Source organism: Pan troglodytes, chromosome 13 (assembly GCF_028858775.2).
Source record: "Pan troglodytes isolate AG18354 chromosome 13, NHGRI_mPanTro3-v2.0_pri, whole genome shotgun sequence".
NCBI lineage: Eukaryota > Metazoa > Chordata > Mammalia > Primates > Hominidae > Pan > Pan troglodytes.
Genome location: NC_072411.2, coordinates 50,377,687 through 50,396,960, shown reverse-complemented (window position 1 = coordinate 50,396,960; position 19,274 = coordinate 50,377,687). Strand labels below are relative to the sequence as shown.

The 19,274-nt window shown below is 34.9% G+C and overlaps 1 protein-coding gene across 18 annotated transcripts in view; it reads right to left on the bottom strand.

Annotated features, from left to right (window-relative positions):
* MBD5 (methyl-CpG binding domain protein 5) overlaps positions 1–19,274 on the bottom strand; it is a 498,386-nt gene that overhangs the window by 158,391 nt on the left and 320,721 nt on the right. For all 18 annotated transcript variants that reach the window (XR_010149749.1, XR_010149748.1, XR_010149747.1 and 15 more), the window contains one exon: positions 14,847–14,969. The gene's annotated coding sequence lies outside the window, so the exon portion shown is untranslated. The remainder of the gene's footprint in view (positions 1–14,846; positions 14,970–19,274) is intronic.

Here is a 19,274-nt window from a genome sequence, read left to right as displayed (position 1 = left end):
CCAGATAAACTAGAATTAAGATGGCAAGCAATTAAAATGGATAGTAATTGCTTCTCCTCACCACAGTCTTTAAAGGTGTGCCTTTTCTATAACTTTCAATATGATGAATTGTGAAGACTATTATAAAAAACAGTTAGGAAAGTGGTACAAAATGTCAGTTTTAAACAGTGTCTCATGTAGAGCAGGTGGCCAAAAATAGCACCTTTTAAATGTGCTTTCTCCTTTTCTAATGTGGATGCATACACTCACTACTACTCTCCTTTCCCCCAGACCTATAAGGCTCTGCCCCTAGGCTTGCATCTTCTAATGTTAGAACCTGGATAACTTGTGAGTATAAAATAAGAAAAAATTCAAACATAAAAATTTAAAAAATTGATTATCCATATACTTGTTGTTAGGAGTTGCTAAGGGATACGCTTCATCACAGCAGAATAAAAAAAAAAAGAAAAGAAAAGAAAAGAGAAAAAACGTGGGTTGAAATAGCACCATCCAGAAGATCAGGAAAGGGGAGTCTCAGGATGACAGTTGTGCAGCCAGAGGATGACAAGACTCTGGAAGAGCAGTTCCCAAGGAAAAGGGGGAAGAAAAGGAAAGAGATACACCAGAATGTTTTATATAATGGAGAGTTGGAAAGAACTGGGAATATCATAAAGAAAAATGATACAAGAAAAACAAAAGGGAATTAGAAATTCTAAGAAAACGGAAAAATTGCTTAAGAAAATATAACCAAAGAAGAATACTTGGCACTGTAATTAATCACTAATTAAATTAATACTTATTTAGTGTCAGCTGGTTATATAGCATTGTTTTAGCTACTAGGAATACAGTAATGATGGGGAAAGTAATGAATTAAAAAATGAATTAAATTAGTTAGAACAGATTCTCTGCCTTCTTGAAGCTTACAGTCCAGTGGGGGAGAGTGACAGTAGTTTTAAAAATTAAGAAAATTAAAATATATAATTTGTATTAACAATGTGAGCTATGAAGAAAAAAAATAAGGAAACCCAAGCAAAAATTCCAGGCATGGGAAGTTGCTATTTAAAATAAGTATGGCAAGGGAGGCCCTACTGATCAGCTGCCATTATCGTCAAGAATTTAAGAAAAAGAGGGATTAAATTGTCATCTCAGTGAATTTATGTTGCAGGTAGAGGGAACACCAAATGCAAAAGCCCTTTTCACACAATAATGTACATGGTTAATTATGGTTGCAAAATAATAATAACAGACAAGCAAAGAGCCAAATCATGAGCAAACTCTAATTCACAATTGCTACAAAGAGAATAAAATACTTAGGAATACAACTTACAAGGGATGTTAAAGACCTCTTCAAGTAGAACTACAAACCACTGCTCAAGGAAGTGAGAGAGGACACAAACAAATGGAAAAACATTCCATACTCATAGATAGGAAAAACCAATATTGTGAAAATGGCCATACTGCCCAAAGTACTTTATAGATTCAATGCTATTGCAAAGTACTTTATAGATTCAATACTATTCAAATGCTATTCCCACCAAGCTACCATTGACTTTCTTCACAGAATTAGAAAAAACTACTTTAAATTTCATATGAAATGTAAAAAGAGCCTGTATAGCCAAGACAATCCTTAGCAAAAACAACAAAGCTGGAGGCATCACACTACTGTACTTCAAACTATATTACAAGGCTACAGTAATGAAAACAGCATGGTACTGGTACCAAAACAGATATATAAACCAATGGAACAGAACAGAGACCTTAGAAATAATATCACACATCTACAACCATCTGATCTTTGACAAAACTGGCAAAAACAAGCAATGGGGAAAGGATCCCCTATTTAATAATGCTGTTGGGAAAACTGGCTAGCCATATGCAGAAAACAGAAACTGGACCCCTTCCTTACACCTTATACAAAAATGAACTCAAGGTGAATTAAAGACTTAAATGTAAAACCTAAAACTATAAAAACCCTAGAAGAAAACCCGGGCAATACCATTCAGGACATAGGCAGGGACAAAGACTTCATGACTAAAACACCAAAAGCAATGTCAAAAAAAAAAAAAAAAAAGCCAAAATCGACAAATGGGATCTTATTAAACTAAAGAGCTTCTGCATAGCAAAAGAAACTATCATCAGAATGAACAGACAACCTACAGAATGGGAGAAAATTTTTGCAATCTACCCATCTGACAAAGGTCTAATATCCAGCATCTACAAGGAACTTAAACAAATTTACAAGAAAAAAAACAAACAACCCCATCAAAAAGTGGGCAAAGGATATGAACAGACACTTCTCAAAAGAAGACATTTATATGGCCAACAAACATATGAAAAAATGCGCATCATCATTGGTCATTAGAGAAATGCAAATCAAAACCACAATGATATACCATCTCACACCAGTTAGAATGGCAATTATGAAAAAGTCCATCAAAAAGTGAGCAAAGGATATGAACAGACACTTCTCAAAAGAAGACATTTATGCAGCCAACAAACGTATGAAAAAAAGCTTACAGAGAAATGCAAATCAAAATCACAATGAGATACCATCTCACACCAGTTAGAATGGCAATTATTAAAAAGTCAGGAAACAACAGATGCTGGTGAGGCTGTGGAGAAATAGGAATGCTTTTACATGTTGGTGGGAGTGTAAATTAGTTCAACCACTGTGGAAGACAGTGTGGTGATTCCTCAAGGAGCTAGAATTGGAAATGCCATTTGACCCAGCAATCCCATTACTGGGTATACACCCAAAGGATTATAAATCATTCTACTATAAAGACACATGTACATGTATGTTTATTGCAGCACTATTTGCAATAGCAAAGACCTGGATCCAACCCAAATGTCCATCAGTGATAGCCTGGATAAAGAAAATGTGGCAAATATACACCCTGGAATACTATGCAGCCATAAAAAATGATGAGTTCATGTCCTTTGCAGGGACATGGATGAAGCTGGAAGCCATCATTCTCAGCAAACTAACACAAGAACAGAAGACCAAACACCACATGTTCTCACTCATAAGTGTGAGTTGAACAATAAGAACACATGGACACAGGGAGGGGAACATCACACACTGGGGCCTGTTGGTGGGGGGTGGAGGGCAAGGGGAGGGAGAGCATTAGGACAATTATCTAATGCATGCAGGGCTTAAAACCTAGATGACGGGTTGATAGGTGCAGCAAACCACCATGGCACATGTATACCTATGTAGCATACCTGCATGTTCTGCACATGTATTCCAGAACTTAAAGTAAAATAAAAAAAATTTTTTTAAAGATGTAACTGGCATTAATTTTAGAAATGCAAAAATGAAAGACCTGATAATGAAATCAGGAAGAAGAAGAGTTGAAGGAGAAGGTGGGTGTACTAATATCCTCATCTGATGAGGGCAATCACAAAGAAGTATCTATAGCGAATGGGACAAAAAAAGAAAGGTATTATAGTTACAACAGAGAAACTAAAAATAGAGATAAAACTAAATAGAGGATGGGCATGATGGCTAACAGCTGTAATCCCAGAATTCTGGGAGGCTGAGGTGGGCAGATTACTTGAGGTTAGGAGTTTGAGATCAGCCTGGGCAACATGGTGAAACCCTGGCTCTACAAAAAATACAAAAATTAGCTGTACCTGCTGGCACACACCTGTAGTCTGAGGTACTTGGGAGGCTGAGGTGGGAGGATCACTTGAGCTTGGTAGTCGGAAGTTGCAATGAGCCACAATTATGCTACTATACTCCAACCTGGGTGATAGAGTGAGACCATGTCTCAAAACAACAACAAACTAAATGCTGAATGATAGAGACAGGAAAGGTGGAGGTAGGGTTGGGTGAGTGAGTATATAATGCTTCCTTTATGTGTTTGTGTGCGTGTTGTTAATATATGATGTCTAAAAAATGATTAACAAAAATTTTCAAGTGGAAGCAAATTACTTTTACCTGAAAAAATAGAGATACGTATCAAAGGAAAAGTGGAAAGAGAAGCGAGGCTTACATGGGAAAATTTGGGCCAAAGGACCATTTATTTTAACCATGCGCATGTTTTAATCTGATTTAAACACACACATCTGCTCACATATAAACCCTTCAGAGGTTTTCCATCACTCTTAGGATAAAGGTCAGAATCCCAAATACAACCTCTATAAAAATTTAATTATACTAAATACTTGTGACACAAAAGTGTTTTTTTATCTCTCATGTTAAAAGCAGAACCTTTAACATACACAAAAACCCTCAGTGCCCTTTTTTACTAAAGTAATATTTTATAGGAAACTATAGCTCTTCTCTCCATCAGTATATAAATTTTATTTCTCTATCCTCAGGAGGTATTGTACTAAATTGTGAATACTATCATGGAATTTCCCAAGTCTTTTGAGTAAAATTTTACATATGCTTTCTCCAGAAACATGACAGTTTTGATTTCTCAAAAAATCCTTGGGTAGATAGAATATAAAATTTTACATGCTATTATATGTGATCAATATCTGATTAGTTTTTATGTTATTTCAAAAGAAGGCAATACCTTATTAGGGTCTTCTGCAGGGTTTGATAATGCAAATATTCCAAAACTTCCAAAAATCTGAAATCTGAAACACTTTTGGTTCCAAGCATTCCATAAGAGGTATACTTAGCCTGCACTACTAAGCAATAAAAAGGAACAAACTACTGATACACTCAGTAACCTGCATGAATCTCCAGAAAATTATGCTGAGTGAAAATAGTCAATCCCCAAAGTTTATATACCATGTGATTCTACTCATAAAATATTTTTTCAAATGACATTATAGGAATGGAGAATAGATTAATGAGTTGTGAGGAGTTAAGAAACAGGTGGTGAGGGAAGGGAAATGGGTGTGGTATAAAAGAGCAACATGAGGGACCCTTGTGGTGATGGAAATGTTCTTTATCTTGGCTGTATCAATGTCAGTAACTTGGTTGTTATATTGTACTATAATTTGACGGATACTACCATTGGGGGAAATTGGGTAAAGAGTACACCATATGTCTGTATTATTTTCTGCAACTGCATGTGAATATATAATTATTTCAAAATAAAAAGTTTACTTTGGAAAAAAAGCTGGTACATATTATAAAAATATGAATTGTTCTCCATTGGTGGCAAGGAGGTGGGGTGATGGTAATTCAGGCCTTCAAGCAAAGGAGGAGAGATACATGGAGAGGGAGATGGCTTTATCAAGCTACTTTTATAACAAAGCTACTTTGTCCAGAGCCTTCCTCTGCTTTGTAAGAGCAAGAAAACTGAGAACTAGTCAAGCAAAGATACACAAATCTTTTTAAGGTCCCACTCATTAGGGTTTGACTCCAAAAGTTACCCAAGCTCCTATCATTTCTGTGGATACCAAACCTGCCAGTATCTAACGACAACCTCAAAAGGAAGCCAGACAGGGTACAAAGGGCAGATAGGATCTCTACACTAAACACATAGGTTGCAGAACCAAGAGTCAGAGATTATACTTTTAGACTGCAATGCCAGGATCATCTGTTATCTGACATGAAGGACATGAAGGGTAGAGAGAAGCAGCAATAAACACCCCAATTCTTACATAGCAGAACCTTGGGAGGCACTCTTCACTGAGAAGGAAAACACATATTGGCAGCAAGTGTGGTAATGATTAGGGTCCAGGTGCTTTTACTTGAAAGGGTTTCAGACATCAGGAATATTTATCTTTTGTCTATTCTTACAACGTTATTCCTTAAGAACTTACCAGATTGATGACTCATCAGTTCTACTCATAGAGAAATAAAAATATATAAATACACTAATATTTGTACACAAGTGTGTGCAGCAGCATTACTTATAGTAGCCAAAAAGTGGAAACAACCCAAATGTCCATCAGCTGATGAATGGATAAATAAAATGTGGTATGTGCATACAATGGAATATTATTTAGCAATAAAAAGAGATGATGCACTGATTCCTGTACAGTATGGATGAACCTTAAATTTATTATATTAAGTAAATCAAGCCAGTCACAAAAGGCCACATATTTTCTGATCACATTTATCTGAAATGTCTAGAGCAGGCAAATCCACAAAGGCAGTAGATTAGTGGTTGCCTGGGACTGGGGGATTTGTGGAAAAAGTGAATACTAATGTTTATAGGATTTCTTTTTGGAGTGATGAAAATGCTCTGAAATTAACTGTGACGATGGGTGCACAACCCCAAATTGTAAAAAATATTAAATTGTATATTTGAAATGAAAAAAAGTCCTTGGATTAAATAGAATACAAAATTTCATGTGTTATTATATGTGATGAATATCTGATTAGTTTTTAAGGTATTAAAAACTAAAAGAAAGCAATACCTTGAGGTCTTCTGTTAAGGTTTGCTAGTGAATGTAATAGCTCATCATAGGAAATTGGAAAATATTGCATAATAACTAACGGCAGTAAGAGTTCACAATATTGTCAGTTGTGGTTCTTATTCAATGAGGAAAGAAATAAAAACAAAGTCAGCCTCAACTAGAAAAAAAATAGCATTGCATATAAAAAGAGATAAAAGAGACTTAAATATGATAATCAGTAAGAAATTGTGTCTCACTATCAACTGAAGCAGACAGTTACTGGAAGAACAGGGAAAGGACTGCAATGCTCAATCCTAGAAACAAAGCAAAAATGGGAAGTTTTTAGCAGGATAGATGCTAAGAAATAATATATTTTACATCCCATGCAAGAAAAACTGAAAGGTCTCATTAAGGAAATTTGTAGCCTGATTTGACTCTAGCTTATCCCCTGGTTTTCAGAGACCATTGCATTCTAAACTTATTTTTGCACTTATAAAAATTATTTTGATTTTTCAAGTAAAAGCTGGCTTATAAAAACTGTATTGCAAAATTCTGAGTTTACTGAACTATTGCCCACTATCACTGCATTTCCTATCCCCTTTAATGACTAGATATCCAGTTGCATGAATTATGCAATGTAATCCTTAGGCATTTTTGTTATCAGAATATCTTTTTATAAATGAATAAAGAAGGCCAGCACTCAGAACACATTGACTGTTGCTGTAGGTTTTAATGCTTAGTGCAGCTGCTATGTAATGGTGCACATGAATTAAACAAAAAATGAAGTCATGAGGGCAGAAGAACGGATGTTCAAAAATGAATTTGCAAGTTTAGTTCTAAATAGCAATCACAATTTTAGCTTCAGGCTTTTCTGGGGGATAGTGAATAATGATTAGGTGAGATTACAGGCCCCAAGCAAGGCCTGAGGACATTGGTGCTCCTAGCCAGTCATTTATCCTCAAAAAATTGTCCTTAGGTTGTGGGGGCATTGTTTGAAATACCAGGAAGAATCAAACCTGTGTCTGTCACTTTATCCCAAGGGTCTTCTCAGGATTCTGAAGCTCCAGTGTTAAGATAAATGTTTACCTAAACAAAAGCCTTGGTAGGCTTTTACTGTTACCTTATGTTATTTTTACTGTTCTGGGTTTATATTTTTATTTACCTGCAGAAGGAATTACATGTGAAAATTGTAACCCCAAAATCACTACTGAAATTGTGTTCTATTATGTTAGGTGTGTATTCAATGGAAGTAATATAAGATTTAAGAGAACAAATTTTGTCTCTCATTTTTATTAGATTTTCATGGCAAATTTGTATTTCAGAGAATTGTGACTTATTGTATATTGCCAAAAATATTCTTTTAGCCAGATCTAAACATGCAAAATTATGAACTGGTTAGTGTGGCTATTTTGAAAGCTCTGAAGTCTTGAATTCATGGCTAATTATGTATTTTTATTTACCAGAACTTCAGTTTCCTGCTGTCATATTAATGCTGTTTTCTTCTCCGTCATTAACACGTTGTGGCTTAAGTTGTGTGAATGACACCCACTTTTTAAAAACATATTTACATAATAAATAGTAAAGGGGGGAATTTAACAAACCAAAACATTTACTTATCTCACTCAATTTATAGAGTAATGATGATGATAATAATAAAAATATAAGTGCAGTAGTAACAATCTTATGATATGAAGGAGAATAGGCTTTAAATAGGGCTTACTGTATACCAACACTATTCTGACTCATATATTAATTCATAACTCCATCATTATCCATTATCCCCATTTTACAAATGAGAAACTGAGTCAATAAGAGACTCAATGAGATTAAACAGCATTGGTAAATCTAGGATCAGAAAATTGGACTAAAATGTACCCCACTTACAGAAACCTAGAATTTAGCGTAGCGCTTTTTAATTACTGATACCTTTTTTTTACCCTTTGAAATCTATTCTTCTATTTTCCTTGATAAAACATAAAATCTCATGATTTCTATTTCATTTTTAGAATAAATTAAATATAATAAAATAAATCAAAGCAAAAATATAGGGCTTGGATGTTTTTTAAGCTACCCCTCCTTCCTTCTGTTTCTAGTTGAGCCTGACTAGTTCGAAATGCTATTAGTTCTGTTAATTCAGCAAATAATTATTGAAGCCCTACTATCTGTCAAACATTATTCCAGGGGCTGTTATGTACATTGAAAGCAAACCAGTTCTGAACTGTGAGCAAGATAGGAAAACTGGACAACTTTCTGGTGACTTCTAAAGTCTCCCCAAAACATAAAATCCAAGTTCGAATGCAAGAACAAAAAACCCACAACAGAGCCATGTGGATATTTCTCACAATGTTGGAATGTCTATACCAGCAACCCCTTCTGTTAACCCAAATAAAAACAATTGAATCTACTTACACTGAAATTCTTATTAGGATTATTTCTCACTGTCATGTTAGCTATTACTTAGTATGTTTAGATTTGCAAGACTACTCTCAAAAAATTTCTTAATTATTCCAAAACACCAAGCATATAATTTATGTAGCAGCAATTTATTCGGTGTGACTTCATTGAATGGCCACTGTGGAACAAAATTAGCCAGGGCATATAAACCTTTATTTGAAAATACTGAATATGAGAAGTCTTCAAAGGTGTATTCTAATTTAAAGTGAGTTGAAATGTATAGGAGGATCAGCCAAAGTCTGACTAGTTTGAGGAAGAGTTAACCAGGGATAGTTCTTGCAAGAGGGAGGAATTGTCCTTGCTGATTTGTAGCCACTGTTTGGGCAATCTAGATTTTATCAAGAGGGAAGGAGAGGAACAGGTACGGGCTAAAGTTGTGTGCAAAAAGGTATGGGGAGGAACAACCACTGGATACAAGGGCATGAGAGAGTCACAGTGAAAGATGATCAGTCCTTCAGGGTCTAATATCACTCCATACAAGGCATTGTGCTTTGTGCTGGGGATATAGTGTTAAACAAGGTAGGCTCAGTTCCTGATTTCATTAAACACAGCGTTATACAATTACTTATTTTATTTCCATCGTACAAGGTGATGGGCTTGCATATTTCAGGGGATTTCACATAATCTGGAAGAATCAGACAAAGCTTCCCTGAAGAAGGGGCATTTTCATTGAAACCTGAGGGATGAGTAGGATTCTACTAGTAAAAGTGGCATTGGGGGGTAGGGTAGGCAAGAGCTGCATTATCATTTTTATGGGCCCTAGGTACTTCTGCCATCATGGGCCCCTTTCAACATAAAAAATAAAACTAAAAATCATATTTTGCAACTTACATGGTAAAAAGATGAATATGTTAGTTAATACTGTATACTGAAATGTTTTCTTTTACCTAGAAGTCCTTTGTTTTCTTATTTTAAAATAAATTTAAACATTTTTGTGGACCCCTTAAAATTTTGTGAACCCTAGGCACTGTGCTTACTGTGCCTTTTGTATAAGTCGGCACTGGAGGTGGGGAAGTTTGGGGCAAGAACATTTTGGATAGAGAGAATAGCATATAGAGAAGTTTCTAGGGGCTTACTTGCTCAGGGAATTAAAAGGCTAGAGCAGAGAATGCAGGACAGGATGGCATGAGGGAGGCTGGTGAGGCATGCCATATTAAAATAATTAAACTTTTATAGAGGCCATTTTAAAATAGTAAATTAAATAACAATAATCTTAGCCAATGCTGATTTTCTTTTTTAAAGACAAGATCTCACTCTGTTGCCCAGACTGGAGTGCAATGGTGCAGTCATGGCTCACTATAGCCTCAAAACTCCTTGGCTCAAGCCATTCGCCCGCTTCAGCCTCTGAATAGCTAGAATTATAGGCACACATCACCATGCCCAGTTAATTTTTCTTTTCAGAGACAGGGTCTATGTTGCCCAGGCTTAATGCTGATGTTTGATATAACATAAGTATATTGTAGTGGAAGTCAGTGATTTCAGCCAAACTATGGCAGATGTAAAACATGGGTTAGGCAAAATTCCATCTAAAGTTAGTATATACACTGAAATAGTAACAGAGAAAATCATATAATGCCTGGGATTTGCTTCAGAATAATACAGGAGGTATAAATGAAACAAGATTGGCCATGAATTCTCAACTAATGAAGCCAGATTTGAGGTACATGGGGGTTCATTTTATTATCCTGTCAACTCCTCTGTTTCTGACTTTCTATAATAGTTTTTTTAAAAAATAAAGCCAAGGTACAAAGAAACATCAAAACCCAAAAGCCATGAAAAAGATGATAGATTTAAGCTCATAAAAATGATAGCATTATATAACAAAAATAAAGCACACAAAACATTAAAAATAAAAAAGAAGACATAATTGTGATATATATGATTTACAGATTTAATATTCTTAATATGATTATGATTCTTATCAGTCTACATAAAATTCAAAGACCCCTCCACAAGAAAAATTTGGCATGGCTCATGAATGGGACATTCATAAAAGAACTTAAAATTCAAATAAAAATATAAAAAGATACTCATGCTCAGTAGTAATCACACAAATGAAAATTAAAATGCCATATACTTTTATTGTATCAGGTTTTGTAAAAAATAAAGTTAATGTCAAATGTTGACAAAACTATAGAGAAAGTGACATTCTCATTCTTTCAAACACTGTTGGTAGAAATGTAAATTGGTATAATCTTTCAATTTATTTACTATTTGATCTACTGATTCCATTTTTAAGAATATATCATAATCTAGCATTTTCAAAAGTGTGTAGTGGGATGTTGACAGATGTTATTTGTGTTTGTGTAAGTCTAAACTTAATTTTAAACATAAATTTATAAAATGTCATTTAAAAAATTTCCCTTTTAAAGTTTTTCCATTTCTTCTTCCTCTTCCTCTTCTTCTTCTTCTTTTTCTTTTCAAATAGAGTTTATTTTTCAGAGCAGTTTTAGTTTCATAGCAAAATGGAGTGGAAAGTACAGAGACTCCCATATACCCCTTGCTTCCTGTGATGGTTAATACTGAGTATCAACTTGATTGGATTGAAGGATACAAATTATTAATCCTGGGTGTGTCTGTGTGGGTGCTGCCAAAAGAGATTAACATTTGAGTCAGTGGGCTGGGGAAGGCACGTCCACCCTTAATCTGAATGGGCAAAATCTAATCAGCTTCCAGCAAATGTAGAGCAGGCAGATAAATGTGAAAAGGAGAGACAGGCCTAGCCTCCAGCCTACATCTTTCTCCTGTGCTGGATGCTTCCTGCCCTTGAACATTGGACTCCAAATTCTTCAGTTTTGAGACTCAAACTGGCTCTCCTTGCTCCTCAGCTTGCAGACAGCCTACTGTGGGACCTTGTGATCCTGTAAGTTAATGCTTAATAAACTTCCATATATATAAAATACATATAATACATATATACACACACACATACATTTATATATGTATATACATATGTATATGTGTATATATGTATATGTATATATGTATATGTATATGTGTATATATGTATATGTATATGTGTATATATGTATATGTATATGTGTATATATGTATATGTATATGTGTATATACGTATATACGTATATGTGTATATATGTATATACGTATATATGTATATACATATATACGTATATATGTGTGTATATATACCCAAAACACTGCTAGGAATCATAGACAATAGAAACAAATATATATGTGCATGTGTATGTGTGGGTATATATATGTGTGTGTGTGTGTGTATATATGTATATATACACACACATATATATATTCTATTAGTTCTGTCCCTCTAAAAGAACCCTCACTAATACAACTCCAAACTGCCTCCCCCATTATCAACATCTTGAAGACATACGTTATCTTAAGAATGCATTCCATGGTTAAATAAGTTTGATTTCTACAACCTTGGTATACGGTAATACTATACACTAGGAAATGTATCTCTAAGATGGTGAATAAGTCTTTCCTTATGTTATATGTCATGGAACCCTTCCATCAGAGAAAATGTTTAGGTGCTGAAGTTCTATAACACTTACTTTTAGAGATTCTCTTTAAAAATCATCAGATATGAATACATATCACTTAAGTCATATTTCCATATATTTAATAAAAGGAAGGTGGTTACATGATTCATGTTATAACCTTTAATTGGAATTTAAGGTGGATGATATTTACTGGCATAAAAATTGCTGCAATAGGATGATATGATTCTATACCTTGAAAACACTAAAGACTCCACCAAAAGGCTCCTGGAAGTGATAAATGACTTCAGCAAAGTTTCAGTATACAAAAAGCAGTAGCATTTCTGTACACCAATAATGTTCAAGCTGAAAGCCACATGAAGAACATAATCCCATTTACAATAGTCACACACACATTCACAAACCTGGCAATACATCTAACTAAGGAGGTGAAAGATGTCTGTCTACAAGGAGAACTACAAAACACTGCTAGGAATCACAGACGACACAAACAAATGAAAAAACATTACATGCTCATGGATTGGAAGAATCAATATTTTTAAAAGGGCCATACTGCCCAAAGCAATCTACAGATTAAACGCTATTGCTATCAAACTACCAATGTCATTTTTCACAGAATTGGAAAAAAACTATTCTAAAATTCATATGGAACCAAAAAAGAGCCTGAAGAGACAACGCAAATCCGAAGCAAAAAGAACAAATCTGAAAGCATTACGTTACCCAACTTCAAACTATACTATAATGCTTCTGTAACTAAAAGAGCATGGTACTGGTATAAAAACAGATGCATAGATCAATGGAACAGAATAAAGAACCCAGAAATAAAGTCACACACCTACAGCCATCTAATCTTTGACAAAGTTGACAAAATTAAGCAATGGGGAAAGGACTCCCTATTCAATAAATGGTGATGGAATAGCTTGGTAGCCACATGCAGAAGAATGAAATTGGACCACTACCTTTCACTATATACAAAAATTAACTAAAAATGGATTAAAGATTTCAATGTAAGAACTCAAACTATAAGAATGGTAGAAGAAAACCCAGTAAACACCGTTCTGGACATGGGCCTTAGGAAATAATTTATGACTAAGTTCTCAAAAGCAATTGCAACAAAAACAAAAATTGGCAATTGGGACCTAATTAAACTAAACAGCTTCTGCACAGCGAAAGAAATTATCAACAAAGTAAATAGAAAATCCACAGAAATTATCAACAGAGTAAATAGACAATCCACAGAATGGGTGAAAATATTTGCAAACTATGCAACCAACAATTGTCTTATATCCAGAATCTATAAGGAACATAAACAATTGAACAAGCAAAAAACTAACAGCTCCATTAAAAATTGGGCAGAAGACATGAACAGACACTTTTCAAAAGAAGATATACAAGAGGCCAACAAACATAAGAAAAAGTGCTCATTATCACTAATCATCAGAGAAATGCAAATCAAAACCATAATTAGATACCTTCTCATACCAGTCAGAATGGCTATTATTAAAAAGTCAAAAAACAACAGATGTTGGTGAGGCTGTGGAGAAAAGGGAACGCTTACATACTGTTGGCGGGAATGTAAATTAGTTCAGCCACTGTGGAAAGCAGTTTGGAGATTTCTTAAAGAACTTAAAACAGAATTACCATTCAACCCAGTAATCACATTACTTGGTACATATCCAAAAGCAAACAAATTGTTCACCCCAAAAGACACATGCATTCACAATATTAAGCACTATTCTTAATAGTAAAGATTCCGTAATCTATGTAGGTGCCCATCAGTGGTGGACTGGATAAAGAAAATGTGGTACATATACACCATGGAATATCATGCAGCCATAAAAAAGGAATGAACTCATGTTCTCTGCAGCAACATGATGTAGCTGGAGGCCATTATCCTAAGATAATTAACACAGGAACAGAAAACCAAATATCGCATGTTCTCACACATAAGTGGGAGCTAAACATCAGGTACTCATGGCCATAAAGATAGCAACAATAGACAACAGGGACTACTAGAGGGGAAAGGGTGGAAGGGGGAGCAAGAGTTGAAAAACTGACTGCTAGGCACTATGCTCAGTACCTGCGTGAGGAGATCATTTATACCACAAACTTCAGCATCACGCAATATACCCAGTTAACAAATCTGCACATGTACCCCCTGAATCTAAAATAAAAGTTGAGGAGAAAAAAATAAATAAATTTTTTTTAAAAGGCTGAAATAAACCACTAAGTAAAAGAAGCAGGGCAGGGAAACACCATTTAAGCCCTATGGTGTCTAGTCATAATTATTGTAACTATATAAATCCACATATTATACATAATACACATATATAAAAATAAATTCAGGAAGATATAACAAAATATGAAGAATAGTTACCTGAAGGTGGTAGGATAACTATATTTTTCTGTATTACATTCTTTTTTTTTAAAAATAGTAAACATGTATTCATTTTCCAATAGAAATAATTTTTAGAGGCAACGTGTTTAAGCATCCTAACTTTGGAGAAATACAGCATTTTAATCTATAGATGTCAGACACTTCCCATATTTAATAAAAACTAAGTCTGCAGACAAAAATTATAATTGTATGAAGAATCTATGAAGAGAAACCATGATGCCTACCTTCTGGAGAGAAGTGATGAAAACATAACAAGCGTTGTGTGTGACTCAGCAGTGTAATGGAGGCAGTTAATTTCCAGATGCTCTACGTCTTTACGAGTCCCTATAAGGGAGTACCTCTTCTCTCTGGAACAGAAATAACATGAGTCCACACATTTATTTAAAGGCTTGTTTTCAAAATCATTAACAGTATTGTTGGCATTTTTTCACTTCCAAACATCAATAAGTCTTTGCCAAAGAACTAGAGAGAATCAAGGTATTAGTATCTTCATCCTTCAGAAATACTATGATTAACTACCAGAAATAATTAAAGCAAATGTTCTATACTTTATTTTCATATGTTTAATAATATAATCAGAAGAAACATATTTAATAAATTAAAAATTATTGATAAAAATAGTAGTATAATTTTGTATATCTACTATCTACCCAGACACAATGCTAGATCCTTTATATCTCATTTAATCCTCTCAACATCTTTTTATTTGATATTTATTCAACAATATTTATTGCTCTGTGCCAGGTACTGCGGGAAGCACTGGAGATATAATGGTGATCACTATAATGATACAAGACAGTCATTAACATTCCCACTTTAAAATGTGGTAATTGAGGCTTTGGGATTTAATATTAAATAGTCTAACTTCAAACCTACTCTTTCTATTATAGCCCAATTAAAAGAAGTTTGCCAGTCTTATCACCATCACCACTAAAAACAAAAATAAACTCCAAACCTTTTAAGTTAAAATGGAAAATACCAAAAAATACCAAAAAATCCCCAACAACTCAACTAAATGTAGTATAAAATATATACAAAATATCTCTATATAGCCTTTATAATTGGCAATATCACCTAATTTAATCCTCACTTAATCTCATGATATAGGTGTTAGTATTACCATTTTGTAGATGAGAACACTGTCTTAGAAACATTCAGCTTAAATCTGGGTCGGCCTAATTCTAATGCTTAAAAATCTCAAAAAGAGAAAAAGAAAAAAAAAAACTTACATTAAAACGGAGAAAGCAACAAAGAAGTAAGAAAAACAACTCATTTAAGCAGCCTGATGTATGCACACACATACAAAACACACACAGTATCACACACCTATATGGATTGTGGTGCTGCCATTCAATAAACACCCATCATTATCTGGCAAAACAGTATTGGGGTGGGAGGAGGATGACAGGGGAACTACCTAGGAGGAGAAGCTGAATGAAAATCATCCTCAAACACAGATTGTAGCTATACAGGCCACTTACTTTCAAGTGGGGTCTCACAGAAAAATAGCAGGAAATATTACCACTCACTTGCTTAGACCTTAGGAAAGTTACTTATCTTCTCTGGGCCACAGCTTCCTATCTGTAAATGACAACAATAACAGTATCTAACTAATAGAGGTGTTATAAGGATTAACATTCACAAAGCACTTAAAGTATCAGTTTCAATAATAAATGCTATATGTGTGTGTGTGTGTGTGTGTGTGTGTGTGTGTATGTGTGGTTTCAAATACATATCTGAGTGGGGTTAATTATATTAATAGAGCCCCTTCATGGAGCATATTACTCGCAGTTATATTTTGTCTGTTAACATCTCAAATAATCCTCACTTCAATCCTATGAGGTATATATTATTGCCACCTGGCTTTTAGCTTCAAAAGGCAGAAACTTGATTTTATCAACTCCCTCAATCATTAGAAACTCATCAACTTAAAAGGGAAATTTTTTTGTGGTTCCAAAATGATAGCCAATGAATTGGATAAAACACTACATATCGATATCAAGTCTATCTTGAGTACCAAACCGCTAAGAAATTACTTCATTACTATAAAATTAAAACATGGAGAATTAAAAACTCAAATTAGACCTCCCATGAAGCCATAGTAGTGTACTGTGTTAAAAATTTCCTTTTACATGATATCATACCTTGAGAAGGCATACCATCACCAATGTAATGTTTTTGCAAAGAATATTTAGCCTAAATTTAACAATAAAAAATTTCAGAAATATTCAAACTAAAGTGACATCTTGCAAACAACTGGCCCAGGGTAATCAAAAATGTCAATGAGATTAGAGTCCAAAGGCTAGAATTTGATGGGGATAGGCAAGTAATTTGTTTACCTTCTGGCATGAAGGTATTGGGAAGCCTCATAGAGATTTGAAATTTCACTTGAGAACCCTGGCTTGTCCTAAGGACTAAAGTCTGTTAGTTTGTGAAAGATTTTAAAGAGTTTTTAGGCAGAATGGAAGGAGTTGCTGAGAATAAACAACCAGGAAATAAAGGATTCTGAAGGGAGAGAGGGACCCAAATCAGTGTTGAGATGTTGGTGAGTAGAAGAACTGATACAGAGAAAAAAGGGAAGGAGAAAAAAATCTGAACCCTGGAAATTATACAGCCTCTGGGAATTACACAGCAGGTATAGTTATGCACAAGACAATCTGCTGATGTGGGGAGGAAATATCAGTACTTACCTGTTTTCTATAAAAATAAAAAAGCTTTAGTAATATTTATATAGATAAACACTAGTACCTTTAAAATATATTTTTATTGAGGATAGACAATAAATTTATTTATTTATTTATTTTTTGGTATAGAGTATGTGACCAAGATGGTGATCATCATTTGTAGGAACGAAAGAAAGACTTTTAGGTGTTGGCAGGTACTAGGATATTTGTCCCTGCTCTTAGGGGTGAGGGAGAAAGTACAGTGCTTGGATGGCCTTCTGCTCAGGGGCCAGTGTTGACTGTGTGTTGTACTGTTGTTAATCTGGAGGCATGATGTGTTCTGAAGCTCATGTGAAAATGAGAGATGAGTTCATTGAGATTCACCAAACTCTGCTCCATTTTCTTGCTTATTTATACAGAAATAAATGATACTTTGAGAAGAAATGTGGAAAACTTAGTCAGAGATGATGAAAATTCCTGGGTGAGAAACTTGAAGGACTTGAGGGCAAAGTGAGGCCACTCACTTTGGAGACTTGAGGGCCACTCACTTTGGCCCATGTGGGTGAAAGAAAGCTGGGAAAGGGGAAGGAACAGCCTACCATATCCTTTTTGTGAAAAAAACAAGATTTTTTTAGATCATGTATTGAGATGGTAGTGAGGAATGTGTTTCATCCAGAGGAAGACATGGCAGAAAAGGGGATGGAAGCACCTCTGCCTTCAGAATGCTATGTATGTCCGGTGCCAAGAATGAGCTTGAGATTTTAACACAGTCATCACAGAGACCTGATAGGCACGAGGCATCTGTCCTCCTTCACACTGTGGTGTCTATATCCAACCTGTGATCTGTCTCCTGTCCCCATCATCCCCAACTTTAGCTTCTCTCCACGTTGTCACGAGTGCCTGCTCAAAAGTCCTCACTGGGTCCTGTCTACGGAATCCAGCCCATTGGCAAGGTTTGGTCAGCCCAAATTTGAATGTCTTTAGGCAGAAGTCATACAATTCAGTTTGCCACAGGTCTATCACTTCACATCATATGTTTGTGTTTGTTTTCTGCCTGTCCCTTAAAGCTTTTGAATTCTCAAACACAGGATAAAGTCCAGATTCATTGGCCCAGCATACAAAGGCCTGTTCCTGTGTGTTTCTCCTAACTCATGTCTCATGGTAATATCCTCAGAGGTGACTCAGATCTCTAAACTGTGTGCTTTGCAAAAACATAAAAAGTAATACACATATTTTGCTCATATGATGATCTCTGCTTTCCCTTTTTTGTCTGCTTATCTTTCAAGTTAGCTGAAATGTCATTTCCCCACTGACATGTCTTTCCTGAATCTTTGAGAGAGGACAGGTATCTTCCTCTTTTGTGCTCCTTCTGCACTTTATATGGTCTTTATTGTAGTATTTATAACATTTTACTGATTATTATGTACAAATACCTAGAACCAGACACCATGCCTGCCATTTCATAGGTGGCCAATAAATGTTTTTGAATGAGTTAAAAAATGTCAACAACATGACAGACACATAAGGCTGGGAATTTTTTTTTTTTTAGATTAAAGGAGATTAAGCAGATATAACCACTAAATACAATGTATGAACCTTGACTGGACCTTAGATCAGGAGGAAAAAGATAGCTATAATTAATGGACAACTGGGAAATTTTAAATATTGATTTAAAGAATCTCTATCAAAAACACATTTAAAACTATCTCAGGTAGTTTATTCCTTTAGAAAAATTATTCACTCATACATTTATAATAATATTAAATATCTATTCAGTGTAATAACCCTGCAGGTAAAAATTCTTGTAAGTAACAGAACCTGCAAAAATTCTTGTAAGTAAAATGTAGACTTGGCTTGGCCAAGAGGGTCAGGTGAAGGGTAGTGAGGACCCCTCTATCTCAGTCTGGCAAGTTAGCAAAATAACTAAACTATCATCTGCTACATTTCAGGACTCAGACCATCTGCCTACTGAAGTATTTCCCTTCTAAT